Source organism: Pinus tabuliformis, chromosome 4_1, assembly GCF_031772625.1.
Source record: "Pinus tabuliformis cultivar Carrire ecotype Pingquan chromosome 4_1, CPIR1, whole genome shotgun sequence".
In the NCBI taxonomy this organism is placed as follows: Eukaryota; Viridiplantae; Streptophyta; class Pinopsida; order Pinales; family Pinaceae; genus Pinus; species Pinus tabuliformis.
Window position 1 is genome coordinate 71,371,969 of NC_142303.1, and position 27,784 is coordinate 71,399,752.

A 27,784-nucleotide genomic window follows, 5' to 3' on the forward strand; every position below is an offset into this window, starting at 1 on the left:
ACCTGATTGACACCATGATATCATCTTTGAGAGAATGACTGCAACTTCCACGTAACATAACTTGCTCCCTCTGAAGCCGCGCCCTCCGTTGAAGCAACGCCCTCTGTTCCTATGGGATTTCTGACTACAACACCTAGTTCTCCTATATCTAAGCTCTCTGCAACTGACAAGAAGCAGAAGAAGCCATAATAGGTTCCGGTGAGGCAATCACCGTGAAAACTTCCCACGGAAATCCACTAGAAGGGGAAGATGGACAAAGCGCAACAACCACATGAGCCCCTTGATTTAGATGAAGAAGAACTATGTGGAGGCATCTAGGAGTTGAATGCCGAGGAGGATGAGCCTATGACTCAGCTCTCGAAGTACATCCCACTGTGCAAGGGCACAACCAAGATGCCTAAAGACCAGGACAATGCTAAATTTATGATCTCTACACCGTTGCTGCGAGAGAAGGTGGTGTTTGAAGGCGCACTTTTGGGCTGCATTCCGACGCTCAAGCTGGAGGATTGGGATTTTAGAGATCATGAGAAGTTCCCTCAGCTTGCACTGGCCAAATACTTGTCAAAAATATATTATGAGGAAACTGGGGTTACATCATTAGAACCTATGGAGTGGGTCATGGGAGTTGAGAAAGCAGGATTTACTCACCTTGGTGCATGATGGGTGTCTCTAGCTGGGAGAACCCATCCCAATTAGAGATATGTTGATCCAATCGATCAACTCACTACCCTATCAAGGTGTGGATCCAACAGAAGCATTTGGAGGGAAAACGAAGGAGAAGAAAATCACAGATTAGATGAAGAGCGAGTTCAATTTAGTTAAAAAGTCACGCGGATATTCCATCTGCTCCATTTCATATCCTGCAGTGTAGTTCGCTGCATAGATATTGGCATGCATGATCATGCAGAAGTGTCACACAAACGAGGTTTTAGTGCCCGTGATCTCTCTGGTTACACAATGTGTCAAAGGAGTCTAGTACAACTAGGCTCAATACTTGTGCAAGGAGTTCTTGGAGAATTTTCGAGAGACCTAGGATGAGGGGAAGGCATTTCATTATCCAGGTTGTTACTCTTGATAGAATTAGTAGCATGGAGGATGTTGGAGGACAACCAGTTTCCTCCTCAAGAATCAGACCTTTCGGAGGTAGCGAATTTTCTTCTCTCTGGGAAACGAAAGACATTTCATGGGCCACAAAGACCAAGATGTTCGAGGTACTGGTGGATACGGATCTATGCACGGTGATCAGCCAAAGGCTGAGGTTGTCACCTACCTTACATGATCAGTATGAGCCCTACGTTGACTTCAAGGTTGACTTCCATAATGTATATGTTTATGCGCGAGGGTTTGAAGAAGATATGGCACAAGTTGTCTTATCTTGTTGGTGAGGCAGATGTCATAGAGATTGTCAGTAAATGGCAAGGAGAGTGGATTTACCCATCATATCCAGGCACCAAAATGAGAAAAGTAGCAAAAGGTACCATTGCGCAGACCTTAGCAATAGAAAAATAGAAGGAGGCCTAGGAGGATTCATCTTGAGAGAAAGTTTCTGCTAAGGAAGCCACTAACAAAGAGTGAGTAGCCCAGGAAACCACGATCGAGGTTGCGCAATTTGATTCTGAGCACACCCAGGACCAAGAAGGGTCAGATGTAAAAGGGGGCGAGGGCGTGGAGCAAGGAACCCCCTTTGTGGTCAGGAAAATAAGGAAGCATACAACCTCGGGGCTGCAAAAGAAGCAAAAATTGACTAGATTCTACGAGGTGGATCTGTTAGTCCTCACTGAAGGGGACTTAGATGAAATTTGCAACAACTTTTGGGACACTACAATAGAATTATGAACCCAGTTTGGGTAGTATTACCAACAGGCACTGGGAAATGTATAGAAGGATCTGTGCGATCGATAGATCTAGACAGGCCGACTGCAAGGGAGCATAGGTTAAGTGAGCGGGATTTAGGCGAGATTGCATCAAGCAAGCATGATAGTGTTGGACACAAATGCGAAGTTGGCTCTCTGCTTGATGAAATTGCTAGAAGGGACCCTGTGCTTCGACTCAGAAGAGGCCAATGCCCATATTTCATAGATCAAGGATCTAGGCATCAACCTCGCGACACTCCCTGTCCAAACCCTACATGAGTTGCACCAAGGCGTATTAGATGAGCTGAGGTTAGGAATCAGTGCGCATTGCTGGTGATTAATGAATTCAAAATAAATAACTAGAAGATCTTCAAAGAAAAGGCATAGACACTAAAGGAGAAGGAAGAAATTGTTATGCACAACCAACACTTAGAAGCAACAATTAAACAGGTGTAATGAGTTGCCTGAACTTAATATTGTAGCTGATGAAGCGTCAATAGAAAAGATACAGAAGTTGGTCGCATCAGTCAAGGAGTCCAAAGATGAAATCGACAGAGTCTAATTTGAGTTACAGCTACAAATTTCTGAGTTGTAATTGAAGCTGCAGCCCACAACTCCACTAGAGGTTCGAGAGCAATGAGGAGCTTTTATAAAGGAAGAAATGTCCACATTAGAAGCAACGGTCAAGGACTGCATAGAGTTGTTCGAGCAGGCCATGGAGCTATGGACGTCTCTATAAGAGGACCCCACTCTGGAGAATATTGGCACCGACCTTAGAGAAAAATAGCAGCAGTTCAATGAGATTAGGTCGACTACGCACACTTTGGCACCTGTACAATGGTTCGCGAGACTACTAGAAGGGAAGCAGCTTCAGAATGAAATTGAAGAGATGCATCAGAAATAGGCCATTCTTATGGCAAGAATACAGCCTTGGACAGAGGAGGCCATCCATATCACTCTACAAAGAAAACTAAAGGGCATGCAATAGACTCAAAGGACAATGGGCCTTGCGGTGGAAGGCCCCACTACAAAGAACTTAGTCAAGGAAGTGCAGTAGGCAGCTACGCAGGGAATAATTGATCTGTAGGTTTTGAAGTTAGAGTTACACGAACTCTAAGAAAGGATTGAAGTGTCAACTGAGTGACTCAAGGACTAGTCACCAACTTGTGTTCGGAGCTTGTTGGGATGGGGTCCTTGGGGTTAAATTTTATATTTCCTTTTTGTAAAAATGTCAAGTATCTGTGATTTGTGGAAGCAAAGCGCGAATAGTAAGAGTAAAAGGGACTTTAGTCCCTTAGGTGGTTAAGTGTTAGGAAGGTTTTGAGACCCACGCATGGTCCACAGACATTGATATTGTAAAAGGAAAGGCTATAAATAGAAAAGTCATAGCGATTCTATGAAGAAAATAAGAAGATAGAGGATCATTGTTTTGGGAAAGTAAGCTAAGGTAGGAAAATATATTTCTTGTACTTAGGTGAAGGGGAAGGCTCTTGCAGCTGAGTGCGTGGAGACCTTGGTGAGTGTGTGGGCCCCTACAGCCGAGTGTGTGGGAAGAAGAGATTTTACTTTGAAGATCCCATCTAATAAAGACAATTTTGATCCATACTTTGCGTATTTGTTCATTTGTGTTCCCTTTTGCAATTATGTGTATTCCTCTGTCTCTGAAAGTATATGAATATATGTTTATATAATGTGCAAAAGTGGTAGATCAAGATCATTTATGCATGATATGACTAGGTAATGACTTTCACGAAGATATAATTTTTATGTATGAGATTTATTATTATTAACTATTTTGAAAGGGTTAGAGTTCGTGAAGACAAAACTAAGCCCTAGAAGCGTAGGAACCCATCAGATAGGCCTCTAGATGCAGAAACATGGTTCTATCATCCCCCAATACTGCTTCAGGTGAGACTACAGCCTATGCTACGTGGGTTGTTGCCGAAAGGGCCAACAATTTAGGGTTTTGTTGGTTGAAGCAAGTAGCGTTGAACCTGGGTTAGGCCCCATCGAGCCAACATTTACCTTTACGCACAAGGTCTAGTATTTCAGGAAGTATTGATTCACTATGTGGATTTCCGCAGATTCCCCATTTATCCCAGTTATCAGTATATTCTATCCTGTCCCCTTCTTGGTTGAACACATATCCCTGAAGCTTTCCATATCACAATTGTTTTGATCTGGGAGAAGGGTAATATTTAGTTGCGAGTTTGAAAAGACCAGAGTCTTAATTTCAGCGATGGTGTTGCTCCACTACTAGCAAGCCTATTCAGTACCCATTTAGAGTCACTACAGGAACATAGGCATTCCTTCACTTCCAGGGAGCTTGTTCAGTACCCTGACGAAGTTATTTGCTTCACCTCCCTACATAGGAAGCCTTTCTCTTCTTTCACCTCTTATTTTATTTTATTTCAATATGCTCATTGGAATTTTATCGGTGTTTATACTACCAAGGTGGAAGATGGATCCCAAATTATTAAGAGAAAAAGTAGTTGTTCCTTCATAGATAGGTTATATACCTCTATAATTAACATGCTCGCCATTTGTTTTCTGTTTCCCTTCTCTACTTGATTGGATCAGCATGTCGAACACCATTCAAGTACCATATTGAGTCAAGGAATGAATATTCTAAAGTATATATGAGCCTCATGGTTCTGCTTATGGATTTCTGGTTGAATTAATCATATTTTCTGTACAAATATCGTTCACGTTAAAAGATATGTAGGCCCAAACAAAGAAGAGGAAGACATATTAGCTAAGATTCACTTGTCAATACAATTTCCTTTACAAAAATTTCACAGTGTTCTCTTGAGCCAGGCAAAATCATATCTCATGCATGGTGTTATTGAACAAAACCCAAAATAAAAGACATGACAAAACAAGAAGGAAAAAATAAAAATAATAAAGGAAATGGAAGACTAAAATTAAAAACAACATGCAAGATGGAAGCAAGAAAAAAAGAAAATAAAAACACTAGATGCGGAGCGCAATGCAAGGTCCATGCAATGTAAAAGAAGACTAAAATGAAACTAGACCTACTCCTTATCTAACTAGATAGAAGTTTAGGGTTAATTGTACTGAAATTTCCAATGTAGCCACTCAAGTTGCTTCCAACCTGTAAATACAAAAATATGAGCAATTGAAAGAAATATAAAGAAATGTGCAAAATTAAAAATATGTTCATGAATAATTTGAACAAAAGATAGAAGGTCTTTGTTAAAGGTAGAAACATGTGCCATAACAACTATCCTTAACTATCTTGTAACCTTACCTTTTGGGTTAGAACAAAAATCATACCAACCATGAAATATTCTTGCAAATATACCTTCATTAATGTTATTATCCTTAGAAAACATCAAGGAATATCAAAGCTTATTATTAGAGATAGAGCTTGCTAAGTAAGATTGTTCGAGTCAATTATAGATTCAATCATGAAATACAAAAAAATCCTCTTGAAAACCCTAATATCCTTGAGAAATTATTTTTCAATTAATGGCATGGAATCAAGGGGATAATCTTGTAAGAGAAAATGAGTCTAATCATTTTCAAAAGGCTTATCAAAATCATGAAGGCCTGACATAAACATTGACAATAGATGAAGTGCTTCAACTACTTGAAAAGTACATGAAAAATGAAATCATGAATCATAAGGATTTATGGTCTTGATGGAATCAACAAATTTAAAACAATTATCATCAGATAAACTAATGGGAAAATAATCAATTGAAATACAAGTCTTAAGGGCAAAGTTATGATCATATGGGTTGATTAAGACATCATCATATTTTCCATTATTTGAACATAAAGATGGATTAATTTGAGTAGCTTCACAAATTATTTGAATAATAAAATCAATCTCCTCACAGGTTGAATGTGAAACATCACTACCTTGAATCCAATTATAAGGATTATATATGAATGCTAGTATATGAAATACAAGAAACCAATCAATATACAATGACTCAACATGCGTTGAATCAAATTCAACCTTTGTATCAACATGGGAAATTAATCTATCAATATGAGGGATTTGATTGACCAAATGACTTACAAATTCATTAATACTCAAGAGGATAGCTTGTGCCATAAGGAAAATGATTAGCATTACAATATTCACAAGAAGGATCAGAAGTCGATGATTTTCAAAAGAGTTTGACAAACGTGAGTATTTCGACCGACGAGAATCTTTTCCATGATGTTTAAAATGATAAGCTTTAGAACCTGTTGATGGTGCTGGACCCACCAACATTCAGGGGATGACCCTAGTATGAAGTCCCAACTAGATCTCACATCGTTTGGTGTGGGAGTCGCATCTGGTATGATGTCCCGGTTTCCATTATCTTAAATATTTGCCTCAACTCTTACTTGTCAGCACATGAGAGTAGTTTGCTTTGTCTTTTGAGAAGTGAGGTTCATGTGCCTGGTGATTGTAAGTGTCACTTGTGTCAATGGTTCTTTCACCATAGAGGGAGAGGGTGGGAGTGAGTCCCAAGTCTATTGGGTGAAGCCCCAACTCTACTGAGAAAACACAACACAACAAGACGTGTACAACTTCCGAAGAAACAGTCCACACGGATGCGACAATCACAACACACAAGGAAGTTAACACGTATAACACTCAATGGATTAGTCCACGCGAGTGCAATGGTTGTTATAGCAATTTTTATGTGAAAGGCTTGTCAGATGTCAAGGAGAGTAGTTAACAGGGATGAGACAAAGTTAATAGCATATACAACACATTTTCATTAAAATATATGTATTACAACAAGTGAATTAGTTCAAGTGTTAAACACATGTTAAAGCAACATGCATTTCAAGTGTTCGAGATTAGTCTTACAACAGTTACAATACATGTGTGAAAATGTGTTGGCATGTTAGCAGGATTCTGAATTAAGAGAAAGTTCCAAGACACATCATTACACCATACATCACTAACCTCGTGAGTGAGGAGTTGGAGCCACTACTTACTCCTCAAATAAAATATTACAGACTCTCAAGGTGATGTGGGAGGATCTGAGGTGAAAAGTCCTTTGCATGTACAAATGAGGGGGTATTTATAGCCAAGGGTGAAATTGACCCTTGTGACTGTTCGATTACCCTCATGACTGTTGGACTTCCATGGCTTTTTGTAGAACAAGTGGGTCTCTTGGAATTCCACGTTACATTACATTATTTGACAGTATGGCCCACAGTAGAGATGTGGACAACATGACTCATGACAAGACTCAACATGACAATGATGGTACATTCGTGCTCCTGCTAGTGTGCATGTAAGGCTACAGTTTTGTTGGTGATGGATGTCCTCATGGTGTGTCACAACACCTCCACATGGCAACATGAGCGGAGTCTTCAATGGTCATTTGGTTCGCTTGATGTTCATTCGCACGTTGCTTGTTGCTTGTATGTTGGAAGGCTTGACATGTTCATCTGTTCACGAATAATGCATGTTCGTCCATCCGTCCATCTGTGAACACATTTTGCATGTTTTCTCGTCCGTCCGTCCGTGAACACATCTTTTCATGATCATCCCTTCACGAGCACATCCATTTGCATGCATCGTTTGTTTGTCCGTTGGCGAACATGTCCTTCTGCATGTGCTCCCTTCGATCATCCCATCTTTCATCGCACCATGTTTGTTTGTGTACCTGTATCTGCAGTCACCCATGACGAGATGACATCAAATCTAAAAACCTCCTAGTCTACCATGATGCATGATCGTTTCAGATGCGGGCGACCGGGATAAGAGACAAGGTTGTGAGATAGGATGGAGGCTCTGGGAACCGCTAATGAAAATATCGCATGAGTCAATGGGTGATGAAGATGGGCAATCCGGATCGACAATGACTGTTTGCAAGGTCTAGCTCAGCTGGAGGAAAAAACTGCGCAGTTTTTGGGAGGAACAATGTGGGCTACGAGAAGGTTTGGCAGGAAAAATTTGTGCAATTTCTGGAACAAGCAGGCAGTAGAATTCTAACAGTAAAAAATGCACAATTTCTGAGGGGAACTGGCAGGCAGCTGTTGGGTCACTGGAAGCAAAAATTGCACAATTCCTCAGGGGAACTGGCAATCAACTACTAGGAGCTACTAGAGGGAAAAAGTGCAATGATACTGGGAGGTTGGCGTTCTACTCACATTTGTTTAGTTTTGAGTTGAGCAGACTGTTGGGAAACAGAGGACTTTCTCATGAAAACTGCACAATTTTCTGGGTGAGCAGTCGGTCGACTGTCAAGAGGGTTGGCTAGAAAAAATACGTAACTATCTGAGGGAGATAGGGACGAGCACTTGGTGTGTGTCCGGCCTGTCTGTGTAATTTTCTTAGTCAGCGGAGTGGGTAAGGTCTACAGCCTCTGTGCAATTTTTAAGGGGAGTCAATCTTGGGGTGTCTGTTGGGTCAAACTCTTTAGTTGACCAGCATGAAGGTTGATTGATTCACTTACGAGTAGCGCAGATTGAAATGGCGTGCTTGGTGCTTCTAGACTGTTCTGGGTGACAGTCGATTGAGTTGATGGCGGGGTGATGGTCTGACTTTCAAAGGGGAATCTGGTCGTCATAACTTCAGTGAAGTGACTAAGTGTGTGAACGATTGAAAGATGCATACGTGATCTTGCAAACACACACTTACATGAATCGATTTCGAGACGACTCAAACCATCCAGACACACATGCTCAACATGACTGACTGATGGTGTGAACGACAAGCTTGGTCAACCATGACAATGCTTGTGTGACAGTGTATGTGACTCCGTGTGTGAGTGCGACAGATGTTTACATAGTGAACACAACATGTACACGTGAAGCAAAAACCTTGAGTACAACCAGAACATGGTCGCAAGCATGACAATGAAATCAACATGCAAAAACTTGGGTGGAATGATCACACAAGGTGGGTGTGAGGACTCACACGAGCTCATAGAGTGAACCCGAGTGCGTGTAGTCATCAAGTAAAACTCTCAATGGAGGCTCCAAAATTGGATGGAGGCAAAAATTTTGGAGGATGGTTGTAGTCGCTACAACACTTGGTGACACACTGGTAGAACTCCAGCTTCTCTGTTTTGGTTCATTGATAGCATAGGGCCTTGGCCTTTTGGGGAGTATTGAATCAATGTGTGGGTTACTTCGGCTTCCCCACTTAGCCCATGGACATACATAGTTCACCTTTTTCAAACTTAGTCAAACATAGTCCAAGCTGCCATCTAAATTTTATTTTGAACTCTGTCAAATTGCATGGTCTTTTTCTTAATGGTTGTCATTAAAAGATTGTATTCATTTCAGAGGTTCTGAAGGATTTCCAAAATCAAAATGGATAGTTTACGTGATCTCCTAGTAAAACAGAGGGAGAGATTAGAAGTTCTCTTAATTTATATCGTGCTTCCCTCATTGCTTTTCCTGGGGAGAAAGTTATGGAAGATGCTGAAATCTTCTCAAAATATTTGAAGGAAGCCATGCAAGAGATTCCATGTCCACTCATTCACAGGAGGTGAGTATCAGAGGTGCAAACACAACTCAGAAGCTTACTCATTTCATTATTAAAAGTTGCAATTTATAGGCTGCAGCTGATTGAATAGTAACTGTGTTCAGTGAAATTTATTATTTATGGATTCTAGTTTCTGAATAGTGATAGCTGAGTAATATTCTGACGCTTTTCTTTAATCACTATTTACATGTTAATTTGTCTAGTAATGTAAGTTTCAGATAGGCTTACAACATAATTTAGATTTTCTACAACTTACTTCTAAACCTTCTAAATTTAACCTTTCCAAAAAACTTGATAAATATACCATTCACATTTTTTTTTTGTATTACAATATAATAAATCAATTTCTTTTCATTTGATTGCACTTTTTCTCTTACAAAATGATAACAATGAGCACTACAAATACATCATCATGTCATTCCTGTTTCATTTCAGGATGTGTTGCGGTGATGTTTTTCATTTCACAATGTGTATGCGATGATGTTATGTTATTGTTTCAATTATTTGACTAGCAGATAGAGTATGCTTTGGAATATGGTTGGCACACAAACATGCTGAGATTGGAAACCAGGAATTACATGGATGTATTTGGACACCCTACTAGTCCATGGCTCAAGAAGAATAAGTAGGAGCACACTCTTCAATTCCTTTTTTAACATTTAAACATTCCATATGCATTTAGTTTGTGGATTTGTTGAAATATAAATAGGATAGTTGAAATATGTTGATGGCAATGAACTATCATTGCAACTCTGCTTGAAAAAAATAATATAGATTTAAAGAAGTAGAACTTCGAAGAGAGATCTTCAGAGTTTGGATATATTCACCCACCTGAAGTCACTGCACCTAAGTTTATAAAACTTAGAATTTTGTTGTAATATTGTAACCGGCACCTGATTATTTTCAATCAAATGCCAAATTCTGGAAATTCGTCTTCGATAATAATATAATCTCTATATAGGGCTTTCCTTTTTGCTGAAGCAAGAGTTGTTTCTTCTATTTCATTAAGCCAGAAAATATTTTACATAATGTACAAACGTCTACTCGACACCGTGGACCCAGGAAAATTAAAATGCTAACCGCCTAAGACATGACCCCCAACCCTACAAAGGTAACCTTCGAACCCTTGGAATACAAACCATAATTGTGCCATATGGTCAGAAGAACGTATGAAAAACCGTGGAGTCTCCCGCGCACCAGCTCCCCGGACTTGCATCTGTAATCAAGACCGTCCATTCTCCTCGCGCAATCCAACGACAGAGGAAGAAATTGCCCAGCGAAGATGTTCGGTGTTTAACAGCCCAGCCCCACCAAACTGCATGATCATTCCTGTTCGTAGATCCGCTCAGCGAAATCCAACGGTTGAGAGTAATATCGCACGGTTCAAGGTCTCCGGACATTAGTGTGCGATGGGGGCGGTATTCATTACCACCCCCCTGCCAAGTGTAGGAAGCTGAATGGAATCGCTTCCAATTCACTAAAACCATTTCCCACTTGAGAGTCATGCGATCAGCCGAAAACCACCATGGAAGTTGTTTTACCTCCTGGGAAAGGAAATTCGGGATATTACGGCTATTGGGAAAGATGAGATTCTCGTCCCTCACATTGTTTCTTCTTTGCCTGAACCTGAAACCATGGAATGTTGTGATAACTCCTCCTAGTCGACCACTCGGTAACCTGAGATATCAGGTCCACGCACACCAGGGTTTTCTGAGGCCGATATGTTGGCATTATGATTCAAGTGTTGTCCTTGATGGCAACTCACTCAGAGGATGGTACAGGTGCTCAGAGGTTGGTACAGGTGATGGCAACTTAATCAGAAGACAGATCTCAGTACAGCATACCAAGGAAGCTCATACACGCCGTTTCGTTAAGCCCAAGTCGCGTGTACACGCAAGTTCGATTCATAAAAAGCGCGTGTATGTGGAAAGGTTCCTTTGGTCCATGGTGGTTAGTCCTTGGAAGTTGTGCCTATGATTTCGGACCATTGTGTCTCGACGGGCGTGTCGATCCCTAGTTTTGAAGTTGATGGTATTGTGTTACTATGGTTTTGGCTCTTGGTATTGAGCTAGGCCTAAGACTATATAAGGAGAAGAAGATCATTAGGCAAAATCATCTTTCGACAAGGCTTGAATATCTAAGAGAGAAAGAGATCTGATATGCAGGTTCTGGGTTGCTTGATCTAAGCCAAGGAGAGATCACATCGGTTGATGGAAGACTAGATCTAAGGATAGATCGGGATCTAATGATCTGTACGCAGGTTGGCTTCGGTAAAAGAGTGTGTATACGCGGGTTTTGCTCATTGAAGTAGCGTATATCTTTTGAAGCTTGATTTTGGGTTTACAGTGGGGTCTGACTGTTATTGCAGAGTTCTGTAGTCTGCTCTGTGTTCTGGTAACTGGTGATTGACAGGGTTCAGTGGTTCAGTGATTCAAAGTTTGGTTGTTTTATGCTTCAATGATCTGTTGTGGAAATTGAATGATTTGTGGTCTTCAGATTGTAATGTTGTGCTTCAGGAATATCCAAGTCTGAAAATGTATGAAAAGTGATATCTGAAAGAAGGAAGATTGTAGGTCAGCACCTACGTACTAGTATCTTGGCTAGTACAAGAGCAAAGGGGGTTGGAGCTCCCTTCCAAGGAAGTTTGGAGAACGAGAGAAGGTTGAAGCCTTCTGCAGGTTGTAGCCTGCGTACTGGTATAAGGCTGCACCAGTACAAAAGATTGTAAACTGAAGTTTCATATTAAAGAAAGATAGAGACAACTTGCAGCAGGTGGTTTTCACCCACATTGGGTTTCCACCTTATATCTTGGTGTTCATGTGTGTGGCTTTTTATCTGTTCTGTTTTACTGCACATGTTTACTGTTAATGAGATGAATAATGTCCTGATGCACTTAATTGAAGAATAAGCTAACTAAATTGTGAGTTTTCTTCCTATACGCTGTTTTACTTCGTCACAGTAGCGTGTACACGCTGGTTCACTTAACTGAAGTAGCGTATATGTTTCTGAGCATTTAAAAATTTGATTAATCAGATAATACTGATTCACCCCCCCTCTCAGTATTATTTCCAACAATTGGTATCAGAGCAGGTCCTTCAGAGAAGCTTGATCGCTTGAAGGAAGATCATTCATCATGAGCAACTACGAGAAAGAAGCATCAATCAGGCCACCGGTTTTTGATGGAACAAATTTCAATTATTGGAAGGTAAGAGTTACTGCATATCTTCAATCTCTTGGTACAGAAGTTTGGGACATTGTAGAAACAGGCTATGTTTTTCCTTCAGCTACTCCTACAGATCCAGCTGAGAAAAAGGCATATGAAACAAATGCAAAAGCAGTCAGTACTCTATTAGGAAGTATATCTCAAACAGAATTCATGAAGGTCATGCACTTCAAATCAGCAAAAGAGATATGGGACAAAATGATCACTAGCTATGAAGGAGATGAACAGGTAAAGCAAGCTAAACTTCAAACTCTCAGGATTCAATATGAGACCCTCAAGATGTATAATGATGAAAGTGTGGCTAATTATTTTCTTCGGGTAGATGAGATTGTTAATTGTATGAAAAATCTGGGTGAAGAAATAAAAGAGACTATAGTAGTTCAAAAGATTCTAAGATCATTATCCCCCAAGTTTGAATCTAAAGTATCTGCAATAGAAGAAAAGGAAAATCTCAAAGTTCTCACTATGTCTCAGCTACATGGAATTCTAACTGCTTATGAAATGAGAAAGGGAGGTCCATCAGACAGAAGGGAAGCTGCTTTTAAGGCATCAAGAAAAGAAGATTACTATGAAGCAGGCCATGTTCCAGAAGAAGAGGAAGAAGAATCAAACTTTGTCAGAAATCTTCAAAGGGGTGCTGGAAGGTTCAGAGGTAAGCTACCTTTCAAATGCTTTGCTTGTGGAAGAGTAGGTCATTATGCTGCAAAATGTCCTAATAAGGATAAAGGAAAAGAACCTGCTAGATGGAATAAGAAACAAAGTGCAAATAAGAAAAGCTACTACACCCATGAAGATAGTGATGGCTTATCAAACAGTGATGAAGATGAATAAGGTAATAAATATAAGCTATTAATGGCATTTGAAGATGATGATTATGAGGATGCTGTAGATGTGGATAATCTCTATAATGAAATTACTAGACTCAAGAGATGCATAGAAGAAAAGAGTGTGATCATTGATACTTTGCAATTTCAAATTGATGAAAAGGAAAAACATCTTGAAAAACTAGAAGGTGAAATTGTTGGTCTCAGAAAAGAAATTGAGAAAACAAAAACTATTAATCTTAAGTTTGTCAAAGGATCTGAAACTTTGGATGAGATTATCAATGTGCAGCGGTCTCCTCTAAACAAGACAGGTTTGGGCTATAATGGAGAAACCTCTCAAGCATCCACCTCAAAAAGTTATCTTGATGCAGCAAGAAGAAATGAGCAGAAGAACAATGAAGATAATCAGGTAAAGCAGGGACGAATTACAAATAGAAACTATCAGGGACAATCCTTCTTAAGGGTGAACAAAAGCTACAACCAACCACAGGTAAAATCTTCTCAGTTTGGCACAAGAATAGATGAAAATAGAAATTACAATCAGTTGGCTGGTAGATTCAATAACCGCAGAAGCTTCTTCAATGGACAATGCTTTTCTTGCCATAACTTTGGTCACAAAGCAGCTCAATGTGTTGCATATAAAACAATCATGACTAGGGAAGCTCAAAAACAAAGAAGTATGACAGGGATTACAAAGAGGACCTATAACAACTTTTCAGTTCTTGAAAATGAAGTTGAATGTTCTATTTGCAATAATTTTGGTCATAAAGAGTCTGAATGCAGGAGCAGGTTTCAGGAGAAAAAGGAACAAGCCACGAGCACCAAAAAATGGAGAATAAAAGAACCTCAGACAGAAAGATGTGGGATAGCGTTTTATGCAGAAGGACAGGAAAATCTATGGTACATTGACAGTGGATGTTCGAAACATATGACAGGTGATAAAGAAAAACTCGAATCTTATTCTACTTTAGAAAAGGGAAAGAAAGTTTCTTTTGGAAATGATACTCCTGCAACTATAAAAGGAAAAGGTATTGCTCCTTTGAAAGAAAAGGTTAAGGCTGGAAATGTTTTGTATGTTGATGGATTGAAGCATAATCTTCTAAGTGTCAGCCAGATGTGTGATCAAAAAACCGAAGTTATTTTCAGATCGAATGGATGTCTTGTTCGTGATCTTGATACAGGTAAAACAGTTCTCAAAGGCAAAAGAACTCCAAATAATCTGTACATATTTGAAGAAGGACAACAACAATGCTATCTTAGCAAGGATGAAGAGCACTGGTTATGGCATCGAAGGTTGGGACATCTAAGCTTCTCACAAATAAGGAAAGCATGCAAATATCAGGCAGTTCGCGATCTCCCAGATATCAAAATTCCAGACAACACCATATGCAAATCTTGTCAGTTTGGAAAGCAAACCAGAACTAACTTTCCAGAGAAGGAAGGATCAGCTAGCTTGCCTCTTGAGCTAGTCCATACAGATGTATGTGGTCCATTTAGGAAAAGGACACCTCGAGGAGAAGAATATCTGATATTATTCATTGATGATTTCTCAAGGTTTGTTTGGTTAGGGCTTATGAAGCACAAAGATGAAGCATTCGAAAAATTCAAATCCTTCAAAGCATTGGCTGAAAATGAATCAGGACACAAAATTAAGTGCCTCAGATCTGACAGAGGTGGGGAGTTCACATCAAATGAATTTTTCGATTTCTGCGATGAACATGGGATAAGAAGAGAATTCTCTACAGCTAGAACTCCTCAGCAAAATGGGGTTGTGGAAAGAATGAACAGAACTATCCAACAAATGGCTCGTGCTATGCTCGATGAATCAGGTACTCCTGCAACCTTCTGGGGTGAAGCTGCACATGCTGCTGTTATCATTCTTAACAAAACAAATGTCCGAGTAAACAGCACTCAAACACCTCATGAGCTTTGGAGTGGTAAAACTCCTTCCGTGAAGCATTTCAAAATCTTTGGGAGCAAATGTTATATTAAGAACACTGATGAGCAACTTGGCAAACTTGAACCTAGAGCAGATGAGGGCATTCTTCTTGGTTATTCTCCACATAGCAAAGCATACAAGTGCTACAATAAAAGACTTGGCAGAATTGTTGACAGTATTGATATAGTGGTTGATGAGAAGGGATATATTCCTAGGCAAGTTCATCATGAAGACATTGAAGAAGATGAAGGTTACTCTCAAAGGCGAAATGATGAAGAAGAAGAACCTCAAGAAGAAGAAGAATCTCAAGAAGAACCAGTGGAGCAGACAAGAATAGAAGAGAAGACTCCATCCAGATATGTCCAAAAGAATCATCCAGAAACTCAGATTGTGGGGCAGAAAGAAGCAGGAGTACAAACAAGAAGGACACTTGCAGAAGCTTCAAGCTACTTGGCTCTACTCTCCTCCATTGAACCACAAAATGTGAAAGAAGCATGCAAAGATGAATGTTGGGTCAAAGCAATGGATGAAGAACTTGAGCAAATCGAAAGGAACAACACTTGGGAATTAGTTCCTAGACCAAAAGATAAGAATGTAATAGGAACAAAATGGGTCTTCAAGAATAAGTTAAATGAAAATGGAGAAGTAATTAGAAACAAGGCCAGACTTGTTTGTAAAGGGTATGCACAGCAAGAAGGAATAGATTTTGAAGAGACCTTTGCTCCTGTGGCAAGACTAGAGGCCATCCGAATGTTCCTTGCTCTCTCAAGCTTTCAAAACTTCAAGGTATTTCAAATGGACGTAAAATCAGCCTTCCTGAATGGAGACTTAGAAGAAGAAGTATATATTGAGCAGCCAGATGGGTTCATTCTTGGAAATGATCCAAACCTTGTATGCAGATTGAAAAAGGCACTCTATGGGCTCAAACAAGCTCCAAGGGCTTGGTACTATCGGTTGGACAAATATCTTCACCAACAAGGCTTTTCAAAAGGATCAGCAGATAGCAATCTCTATATAAAAGTTGAAAATAACAAATTGCTAATTCTTGTTGTTTATGTAGATGATATTATTTTTGGCAGCAATGAAGAGACCATGAGTCAAAACTTTGCCGTGGTTATGCAGAAAGAATTCGAAATGTCACTTCTTGGAGAATTGACATATTTTCTTGGATTGCAAATCCAACAAAGTGAAGGAGGTATCTTCTTGTCTCAAACCAAATACCTCAAGCAGATCTTGAAGAAGTATGGCATGGAAGAGTCAAAGCCAGTATGTACACCCATGGTTACAGGATGCAGCCTCAGTGCAAATGATGAATCAGCAGCAGTCCACCAACCCACTTATAGATCCATGATTGGGAGTTTGCTTTATTTGACAGGTACTCGACCAGATATTACACATGCAGTAGGAATGGTTGGAAGATTTCAAGCCAACCCAAAGGAAACTCATCTTCAGGCAGTCAAAAGAATCTTCAAATATCTTCAAGGGACCCAAAACTATGGCTTATGGTATCCTAGAAATACTGATCTCACTCTTCATGCTTACACAGATGCAGATTGGGCTGGAAGTGTGGATGATAGGAAAAGCACAAGTGGAGGTGCTTTCTTCATGGGTTCCAGATTAGTATCTTGGTTCAGCAAGAAACAAAGTTCGATTGCCTTATCTACAGCTGAAGCAGAATATGTGGCTGCAGCATCTTGTTGCACACAACTTCTTTGGATGATGCAGACCTTGCAGGACTTTCAAATCACTTGCACTCCACCTGTCTCTATCTTATGTGATAATACAAGTGCAATCAGCATTTCAAAGAATCCTGTCATGCACTCAAAGACCAAGCACATACCAATCAAGTACCATTTTCTTCGGGAACAAGTGCTTGAGCAGAAGGTCAAGTTGGAGTATGTTCCTTCTAAAGAGCAAGTTGCTGATATTCTCACAAAACCACTGCCCAGGGAAACTTTTGAATATCTCAGACAAAAGCTGGGAGTAGTTGATGCTTCATCCTGTTGTTGAAGTTTGTTTGTTCTCTAGAAAAGTTGGTATACGCAGGTTACGGAAGAGATATGTGCGTATACACGCGGATTCATGCTGGGTAAGTCGCGTGTATGCTGGACGCTTGTTGCAGAAAGAATATCCGCGTACATACGCTGTTTTGTACAGGATAAAACGCGTATATGAAGTTCTGAACAGCAAGGGAAAACTCTGAAGTTCTGAACAGCAATAGGAATGTCAGAATTCTTCAGGCACAGTTTCAGGGAGTGCAACAGGCACAGGTTCAGGGGGAGCAGCTCAAAAGTCTCATAAAGCATTGTTGGCATTCAGATGTTTTGGTTGTTGGTTTCAGGAGAAGGAGCTCAGAAAGAAATTCTGGTTCCTGATCTAACAAGATGTTTAATCAGATGCTGCTGGTGTCTTTCCTAAGTCTTGGTCTAGATCTGTTGTCTCTATGTCATGTATCTCTCTTGTCATATCTCTTTTATGGTATCAAGGTCATGTAACGGCCTTTGTTGGTTTCCCCACTATGCCTGGGATGAATGCTGTAATATAATTGGTTGTTTCTGTTATGTCCCCTCTTGGTAGGGAGTATGGATGTATGTATTGAGTCTTTTGGTGATAGGAAGGTCCCTTATGGTGTATAAGGCTTGGTTCTTGTTGAAGAACATCTTTTGCAGATCTGGCCTTCGGTCAGGGGGAGCACAAGTCAGCACAGCCAAACAGAGATATCAGCATGTCCTCAGGGGGAGCACAGCCCTTTGCCCTTGATGTCAAAGGGGGAGAGTGACTTGGTGTGATGGTTGCCATCAAGTCCAAAGGGGGAGATTGTTGGCATTATGATTCAAGTGTTGTCCTTGATGGCAACTCACTCAGAGGATGGTACAGGTGCTCAGAGGTTGGTACAGGTGATGGCAACTTAATCAGAAGACAGATCTCAGTACAGCATACCAAGGAAGCTCATACACGCCGTTTCGTTAAGCCCAAGTCGCGTGTACACGCAAGTTCGATTCATAAAAAGCGCGTGTATGTGGAAAGGTTCCTTTGGTCCATGGTGGTTAGTCCTTGGAAGTTGTGCCTATGATTTCGGACCATTGTGTCTCGACGGGCGTGTCGATCCCTAGTTTTGAAGTTGATGGTATTGTGTTACTATGGTTTTGGCTCTTGGTATTGAGCTAGGCCTAAGACTATATAAGGAGAAGAAGATCATTAGGCAAAATCATCTTTCGACAAGGCTTGAATATCTAAGAGAGAAAGAGATCTGATATGCAGGTTCTGGGTTGCTTGATCTAAGCCAAGGAGAGATCACATCGGTTGATGGAAGACTAGATCTAAGGATAGATCGGGATCTAATGATCTGTACGCAGGTTGGCTTCGGTAAAAGAGCGTGTATACGCGGGTTTTGCTCATTGAAGTAGCGTATATCTTTTGAAGCTTGATTTTGGGTTTACAGTGGGGTCTGACTGTTATTGCAGAGTTCTGTAGTCTGCTCTGTGTTCTGGTAACTGGTGATTGACAGGGTTCAGTGGTTCAGTGATTCAAAGTTTGGTTGTTTTATGCTTCAATGATCTGTTGTGGAAATTGAATGATTTGTGGTCTTCAGATTGTAATGTTGTGCTTCAGGAATATCCAAGTCTGAAAATGTATGAAAAGTGATATCTGAAAGAAGGAAGATTGTAGGTCAGCACCTACGTACTAGTATCTTGGCTAGTACAAGAGCAAAGGGGGTTGGAGCTCCCTTCCAAGGAAGTTTGGAGAACGAGAGAAGGTTGAAGCCTTCTGCAGGTTGTAGCCTGCGTACTGGTATAAGGCTGCACCAGTACAAAAGATTGTAAACTGAAGTTTCATATTAAAGAAAGATAGAGACAACTTGCAGCAGGTGGTTTTCACCCACATTGGGTTTCCACCTTATATCTTGGTGTTCATGTGTGTGGCTTTTTATCTGTTCTGTTTTACTGCACATGTTTACTGTTAATGAGATGAATAATGTCCTGATGCACTTAATTGAAGAATAAGCTAACTAAATTGTGAGTTTTCTTCCTATACGCTGTTTTACTTCGTCACAGTAGCGTGTACACGCTGGTTCACTTAACTGAAGTAGCGTATATGTTTCTGAGCATTTAAAAATTTGATTAATCAGATAATACTGATTCACCCCCCCTCTCAGGAACCCTTGGAATACAAACCATAATTGTGCCATATGGTCAGAAGAACGTATGAAAAACCGTGGAGTCTCCCGCGCACCAGCTCCCCGGACTTGCATCTGTAATCAAGACCGTCCATTCTCCTCGCGCAATCCAACGACAGAGGAAGAAATTGCCCAGCGAAGATGTTCGGTGTTTAACAGCCCAGCCCCACCAAACTCCATGATCATTCCTGTTCGTAGATCCGCTCAGCGAAATCCAACGGTTGAGAGTAATATCGCACGGTTCAAGGTCTCCGGACATTAGTGTGCGACGGGGGCGGTATTCATTACCACCCCCCTGCCAAGTGTAGGAAGCTGAATGGAATCGCTTCCAATTCACTAAAACCATTTCCCACTTGAGAGTCATGCGATCAGCCGAAAACCACCATGGAAGTTGTTTTACCTCCTGGGAAAGGAAATTCGGGATATTACGGCTATTGGGAAAGATGAGATTCTCGTCCCTCACATTGTTTCTTCTTTGCCTGAACCTGAAACCATGGAATGTTGTGATAACTCCTCCTAGTCGACCACTCGGTAACCTGAGATATCAGGTCCACGCACACCAGGGTTTTCTGAGGCCGATAGTGGTCTGCCCCCCATCAAAGAGCATTCTGAAAGACAATGGTGAATCATTCTAAGTACAAGTCATTTCAAACTTGCCTCCTTGGCTCTGTATTGAAACACTTCCCTGTCCTCTCCCACTTGCTCATAACAAAGAGCTTTTAGTCTGCTTTGAGGCAACTCCTGCCACTCCATCGAAACCCTGCTTTCTGTATAGCTCACACCTTAGTTGGCAAGAAGATCTGCCAGTTTATTGGCCTTTCTGCAAACATGGCTGAAACTTATTGTGCGAAGTCCTTGGAGGTGACCCTGAATTATTTGGAAAACCTGGATTAGCCTCTAGTGTTTTGAGACTTTCTTCGGCACTATTCTGCAACTAATTCTTCTCACCGAGTTAATGATTAACTCAGAGTCCACTTCTATAATTACATTCAAGTAGTTGTCCTGCTTCAGAAACTCTAAGCATTGCTCCAAAGCCATTAATTCAGCGATGTTGTTGATGACTCTTCCTAAATGGCAATGGAAGATGGAGATAATGTTTCCTTCTTTATCCCTTAAAACCCCTCCATAACCAGTTGTTCTCGGGTTGCCTTTTGACGCCCCATCAATGTTGTATTTCAAATAACCTTTCGGGGGAGGATGCCAGAAATCCTTCTCCATTTACATTGAGATTATTTTCCTATCCAGGCCTTGGGGAATGAGCCCTTGCATACCCAGCTTCCTGAGAATTCTTAAATCAGCCTCTAAGGGAGGATTCTTAGGGTGATTACGAACTATGGTGCCCACCGTCTCCTTAAGCTATTTCAAGTTCAGCTCAAGCAGGCGATGAGGTGGATTCTTTTCATCCTTGAATATTCTCTTGTTCCTTTCTTTCCAAACATTCCATATAATGAAGCTTGGCGTTAGGGCCTAAGCCGAGCTAGGAAATTTATAATCCGAAAAGTTTCTTCTCCAATTAATTAGGGTATTAATGATAATCCCTTTGTCCCTATCAGTTTGTTGAAAAATGGTAGCAAATGTATCCCATAACTAGGAGGTGAAAATGCAGCTATTGAGTATATGCTCCATTGTTCCTCTTGAGCTTCACAGAGCTGGCATCTAGAAGGCCCCAGAACACCCCTCTTCCAAATATTATCCTAAGTCAAGATTTTCTTATGATGTACCAACCACATGAATAGTTTGATCTTCATCCACCCTTGGTGCCTCTATAGGTTCTGCTAGATCTTATCCAGAACATGGGAATCTAGCTCAAGGAGAATACCTTTTGCTTCCTTACGATTAAAGGTGCCCTCTTTATTGTTGCCCCATCTTAGTTGGTCTTGCCCCCCTGTTACTAAGATCTTGCCCCCCTGTTACTAAGATCATCCTTTGTTCCAACATTCTCATGAGTGCCTCTGCTTTTGTTTTCAAGGGGCTATCATCTCTGCAATCAATGTTTCTCTAGATTATCCACTTTCCTGTATGATGAGTATGATCCCAGAAATCCTTTACCTTATTTAATCCTTGGTTATCTGTCTCGTGCTTAAGGCCTAAAAATTCCTCTTTTATCAGTGTTGGTTCTTGTTGCCATTTATCCTCCCAGAATAGAGCTAGATCTCCTTCTCTGATTTCCCATAAACTATTTTCTTGTACTAGGCTTCTGTTCTCCTAGGCTTTGTTCCAGAGGTATGAGCCCTTTATATTTCCAGACATTCTTGTGAGATCACTAGTTTGCCAGGAGCTGGCATATTTTTCTTTCCAGATACTTTCCCATTGAGCCTTTGGATCTTAAACCCAACGCCACCATAGTTTGGCCCCTAAAACGTTGCTAAGAATCTCCTGATCATCCAAGCCTAGGCCTCCGTGGTTCTTGGGTCTACAGATTTTTTCCCAAGAAACTAAGGCCCATTTTTTCCTTGTCTCCTCCTTACCCTAAAGGAAGTTTCTTTGGATGTTTCTGAATTGCTGTAAGACTCCTTTTGGAGCTTGGAGTGCTGATAACATGAAAACAAGAATTGATTGCAGTACAACCTTTGTAAGTACCAACCTACCAGCTAGATTTAAAGATCTGATGTTCCATTTTCTGACTTTATCCTGCATCTTATTAATCAACGGTTCCCAAATGCTCTTGTGCATCGATTTAGCAGTTAGAGGAACTCCCAAATATTTTGAGGGGAGGGAATCCCTTTGAAAGCCTATAATTCTGGAGATATTTCTCTGAATAGCAATATTTGTATTAAAGAAAAATATTTTTGATTTGGAGAGATTAACTTCCATACCTTTAGGCATGGCAAAGTCATTCAAGATTTGTTTGTAGGCTGTAGCTTCTTTGACTGTAGGGATTCCCTATAACATGGTATCATCTTCAAATGGTTGATGAGTTAGTGCCTAGCCATTCTCAGTTAGTTGAAGGCCCTTAATCTTACCTGTTACTTTAGCATATTTTATAGACTGACCAAGTCCTTCCATCATGAGGATGAAAAGAAAGGGAGAGAGCGGGTCTCCCTGCCTGAGGCCTCAAGAAGGAATACAAATCTCAAAGGGAGATCCATTCACCAATATTGAAAAGTTGGATGAAGTCACCAGGGCCATAACCCATCTGACCCAGTTATGATCAAATCCAAAAGCAATAAGAACTTTCTTGATATAGGTCCAGTTCACCTTATCATAAGCTTTGGCTATGTCCAATTGCATGATCATTCCAACTTGCCTCTTGCTAGTTAACGAGTGAACCACTTCATGCGCTTGAATGATATTATCTAGAATTTGTCTGCCTTCAACATAACTGGATTGTTCCCCTGAAACTAGAGTAGGAAGTAGAGGTTTGAGTCTGTTGGCCACTACCTTGGATATTATCTTGTAGACCACGTTGCATAAAGCTATGGGTCTATACTTATCAGGTGTTTAAGCAATTTCCTGTTTATGGATCAGGGAGATGAAGGAGGTATTGAGCACTTTCAGAATAGTTTTGTTCAACCTCGAATCCTCCACTACATTCAAATTATCCTGTTTAACAATATTCTAGCAAGCTTTAAAAAAATCCACATTGAAACCATCTAGACCTGGTGCTTTGCCATTCTACATATCTTTGAGGACCTCACTGACCTCCTCTTCAGTTACTGGCCTGTTAAGGTTGAAATTGTCCTCTCTAGACACCAGCTTAGGGATGTTTCTAATTACATCCCTGATGAAATGTTCTCTGTCTGAATTGTTTTCCTAAGTTATGCCTCGGAAGTGCTGAACTAACACAGCTTCTATGTCCTCATGGGAGATATGAAGCTCCCCATCCTCATTCTTGATCGAAGAGATTCTGTTGTGAGCTTTATTAACCATGGTGGATCTGTGAAAAAATTTAGTGTTACGCTCTCCTTCTTTTAGCCATTGAACTCTATACTTTTGTCTCTAAAATATTTCCTCTTGTTTACAATGATTCTCCCATTCTTGATGATGTTTATCAACTTGATCACTTTTGACTTTATCAAAGCCTTCCATGATCAGAGCTTGGTTGAGATCCTGCATTTTGTTTTCAACAGATTTTTTTCCCACAAAAATGTTGCCAAAATCATTCTTGTTCCAATCTTTAGGCTTGAGCTTGATGTTCTTTAGTCTTTTATGTAGAAGGAACGTTCTTGTTCCCTGAATCTACAAATCTTTTGACCACCATTTTTCAATATTGTTGATGAATTCTGGGTGGGAAAGCCAAATATTCTCAAATCTAAAAGGTCTGTTCCTGGAAGTACCTATGCCCTTGATCTCCAATTGGACCGGCCAGTGATCAAAGACTCCGAAGGGGAGAACTCTCACTATTACTTCCTTATCTATAAGCATAAGATCCTCTGAGATAATGAATCTGTCTAACTTGGAGGCTACATGAGACTATCCTCCTCTTTTGTTATTCCAAGTAAAGAGGCCATTGTTCATATCAATATCAACTAGTTTCAAATTAACTGTAAAGGTTTGAAATGCTAAAGAGTCTTTACTTAGAGCTTTGGTTCCCCCTTTTTTCTCCAAAAGAGATTTGATCATGTTGAAGTTCCCTCCCACGATATAAGGTATTCCTGCATGTCTATCCCTAAGATCCACAAGGGAGTCTAGAAACCTGAGTTTATCATCTATTCTTTGAGGGCCATAAACATTCGTGACCATATCGGTATCCCTATCTCCTACAGGCTGAATAATTACTGATAAATAATTCCTAGATGCCTCAGCATCTATTATGCCAATTTTTCGGGGGTTCCAAAGAGTGAGTATGCCCCCTATTGCATTCTCTGCTTTGACTTCTAAAACTCAAATCTACTGAGCCATTTGCTATGAATTTGTCTTAATTTTTGAATGGAACATTTCATTTCCTGGATGACGATTATATCCAACATTGCTTGTTTCATTCTATTACTAAGCATTCTCTGCTTTCTTTTACTACCTAAACCCTTGATATTCCAAGATGTGAACTTCATAATTCAAGATTCGTAAAGGAGTAGCTGGCTAGATCTTTCATCTTACCTGAATCTATCATTAGCTTTCCACACTCCATCAAGAGCTCATTCTGCTTTTTTCTACCTCTTTTCTTTCCTAGGTTTCTAGTTGTTAATCCAGGAGTTATTTTCATCGTTTTCACACCTCTGTTATCCTGCTTGTCAATGTTTTTTCCTTTCTCCAACCCCTTATCCTGATTTTTCCATAAAAACAACTGCTGTATTCTATTAAGCTCTTCTTGAGGTAACGAATCTACCCCTCCCGTGGTTCCCTGTATCAAGAACCCTTCCAGATCTAGGTGTTCCTTGTCAAGAATCTCCTGTAGCTCATGGTCCTCCAGTTCCATTTCACTCTGGGTCATTTCCTGATCCATCTCCAGTTCTACATCACTCATCATAGTCTCTTTTTGATTATCAATATCCTATGTTTGTTCATGGTTTTCTTCTTTCTCCTTTTCCCCAGGACTTCCTTGCATTACTTGATTTTCTTTTGTAATCTCTTCATCCTCTTCAAGAATTTGAAACTTGTTCTGACTGACCTGTTGCCCTTGATTTTGATGTTGCCTTGTCCCTCTTTTGCCACCTTTTCCTCTATTCACCACTTTTTGAAGGCTATTAGTGTCCTTCATTGTGTTAGCTTTGCTCTTGTTTTCTACTTTACTGAGCGGGCAATATCTGAATAGGTGTCCATGTTCATGGCATCTATGGCATCTGAATGGAATATGCTCATAGTCTACTGCTTGCACCCATTCTTCATAAAAAACTTCCAAGATTACCTCATCCGGAAGAGCTCCGGATAGATCCATTTCCACACATATCCTTGCAAAGGAAGTATATTTTCTTCTTCTTGTGGCTTCAGAAGCTTTGAAAAAACGACATAATTTATTGCCCATGGCAGCTAACGATTCAGTTTTCCAGTAATCAAGAGGTAGAGAATAGAGCCTTACCCAGATTGGTACCGAAGTAAAAGTCTCATGCTCCGGAACAAAATTCATCATCCATCGATGCATATAGAGGCCAGCTGCTGCATAGAAGTAGGACCCTCCTTCAAACACTTTGTCTTTGTCTTCAATATTTGTGAACACCACAGTGAAGAATCCCTTTGACCCAAGATGTAGGTCAATGCTCCCTTTAGGTTTCCAGTGGTATTTGATGCACATCTGTAAAGCTTTTTCAGTGGGCCATAATCCCATGAATTTATAGATGATAGCATAAGTCCACAGGTGATCCTTGTGCGCCTGCAGAGCAAGATCATTTAAAACTACTCTGGGTGTGATCTTAGCTTTGGGCTTACAAGGTCCCTTTTGTTTTTTGTCTTTAGGTCCCTGTGTTTTGTCTTCTTCCTCCTTTCCTTTTGTGCTATTATTTTCCTTAGTTTTGGTTCCTTCTATTTCCTCTTCCATATTTCTTTTCCCTTCCTCAGTAGTACCTCTGGCATTTTCTAGAGGTTTCTTGCCTCTGCTGGCTACGACCTCCTTATAGGAGGGAGTGGAGCTCCCTCCTCTGCGTCCTTCCATGTAGATCAACCTCTGCAACTATCTGAAACCCTCGTTGTTCGCCCTCCATTCGTCCCTAGTTAAGATATCTTCTTCACTCAGTAATGATTTTCAAATTCATTTCCTCTATATAGGGCTTTCATTTCATACTTTGCATCTCCTTTTCCAGACCGCAATGTTTTATAACTTTTACATTTCCTTTTCCAGGCCACAATATATGGATGGCGACAAACTTTTAGACCTCGCCAAATTGGAATTCAACATCTTTCGCTCCTTACATTTAAAAGAGTTACAATGTATCTCCAAGTGATGAGTTGTGTTGTTAGATTTCTTTTTCATGGACAGACGTTGATTCGATGGTCATAATTTTAAAATCCATGATATCTTTAGATGGTGGAAGGATTCGAGTTTGCCTAAACTGGACTTCAGCCGGCATCGTCAGGTGGAATACTACACTTTGGAGTCCTGTATTGCGACTGACCCCAAACATCGTGCATTCAGATTGGGATTTGCCAAAACGTGTTATCTAGTCACAGTTCTGGACGATATCTACGACACTTTTGGAACGATGAACGAAATCTAACTCTTCACAGAAGTAGTCAAGAGGTGGTGATGGGCATTCAATGAATTTTAGAAGAATAATTGTTAGTGTCTATAATGTCTCTACCGTACCAAAGTTGTGTGTTTAACGTTTATATATAAATTCCTGATCATATAGGATCCCTCCGAGACAGTGCACCTTCCAGATTATATGAAAGGTGTGTACATGGTACTCTACAACGCCCTAACTAAAATGGCCAGAGAGGCGGAGAAGACACAAGGCCGAGACACCCTCAACTATGCTCGAAAGGTTGTATGGAAGCTAGCATTTCATGTATATATATATATATATTTGCAGAGATTAATATTTATTTATTATATATATATATATATTTTCAGAGATTAATATTTATTTATTTGTTACAGTGTTGTACTGTACTGGTAATTAGTTAATGTGTGCACTTGCAGTGGGAGGCTTATCTCGAGTCATATATTTAAGAAGCAAAGTCGATCACCAGTGGTAACCTGCCAACGTTTGAGGAGTACTACGAGAACGGGAAAATTAGCGCTGCTTATCGCCCAACGACATTGACACTGATCCTCACATTGGACGTACCGCTTCCTGAGCGCGTCTGGATGGGAATCGATTTTCCGTCGAGATTCAACGATTTGGCATCCTCCTTCCTTCGACTACGCGGTGACACACACTGCTACAAGGTATTACCAATCACTTGCTGATGGAAGCAATTTGTATAGTGACCTTCACACTGGTTTTGGTTTTGTACTAGATAATTGATGTTGTGAGCCTAACTTCGATTACAAATTTCGAAATATATTAACTTTTGGAATAAACAAATTCAAATTTACAAATTATAAAAGACATAAGGATGACCGAAACTTATTCATAATGACAATACTGTCATTGTCATTGGCATGGTACTTAATGCAGGCGGACAAGGCTCGTGGAGAAGAAGCTTCATGCATATGGTGTTATATGAAAGACAATCCGGGATCAACAGAGGAAGATGCTCTCAATCATATCAACTCCATGGCCAATGAAGTAATCAAAGAATTAAATTGGGAATTTCTACGACCCGATAGCTATATTCCAATGCCTACCAGGAAACACGCTTTTGACATAAAAAGAGCTCTCCACCACCTCTACCTATATCGAGATGGATTTAGCAATGCCACCATGCAGACGAAAAATTTGGTCCGCAGAATGATCCTTGAACCTGTGCCTGTGTAA

General features: G+C 40.3%; 1 pseudogene; it reads left to right on the forward strand.

Annotated features, from left to right (window-relative positions):
- Positions 1-393: 393 nt before the first annotated feature.
- On the forward strand, positions 394-27,784 carry LOC149174193 ((-)-limonene synthase, chloroplastic-like; annotated as a pseudogene).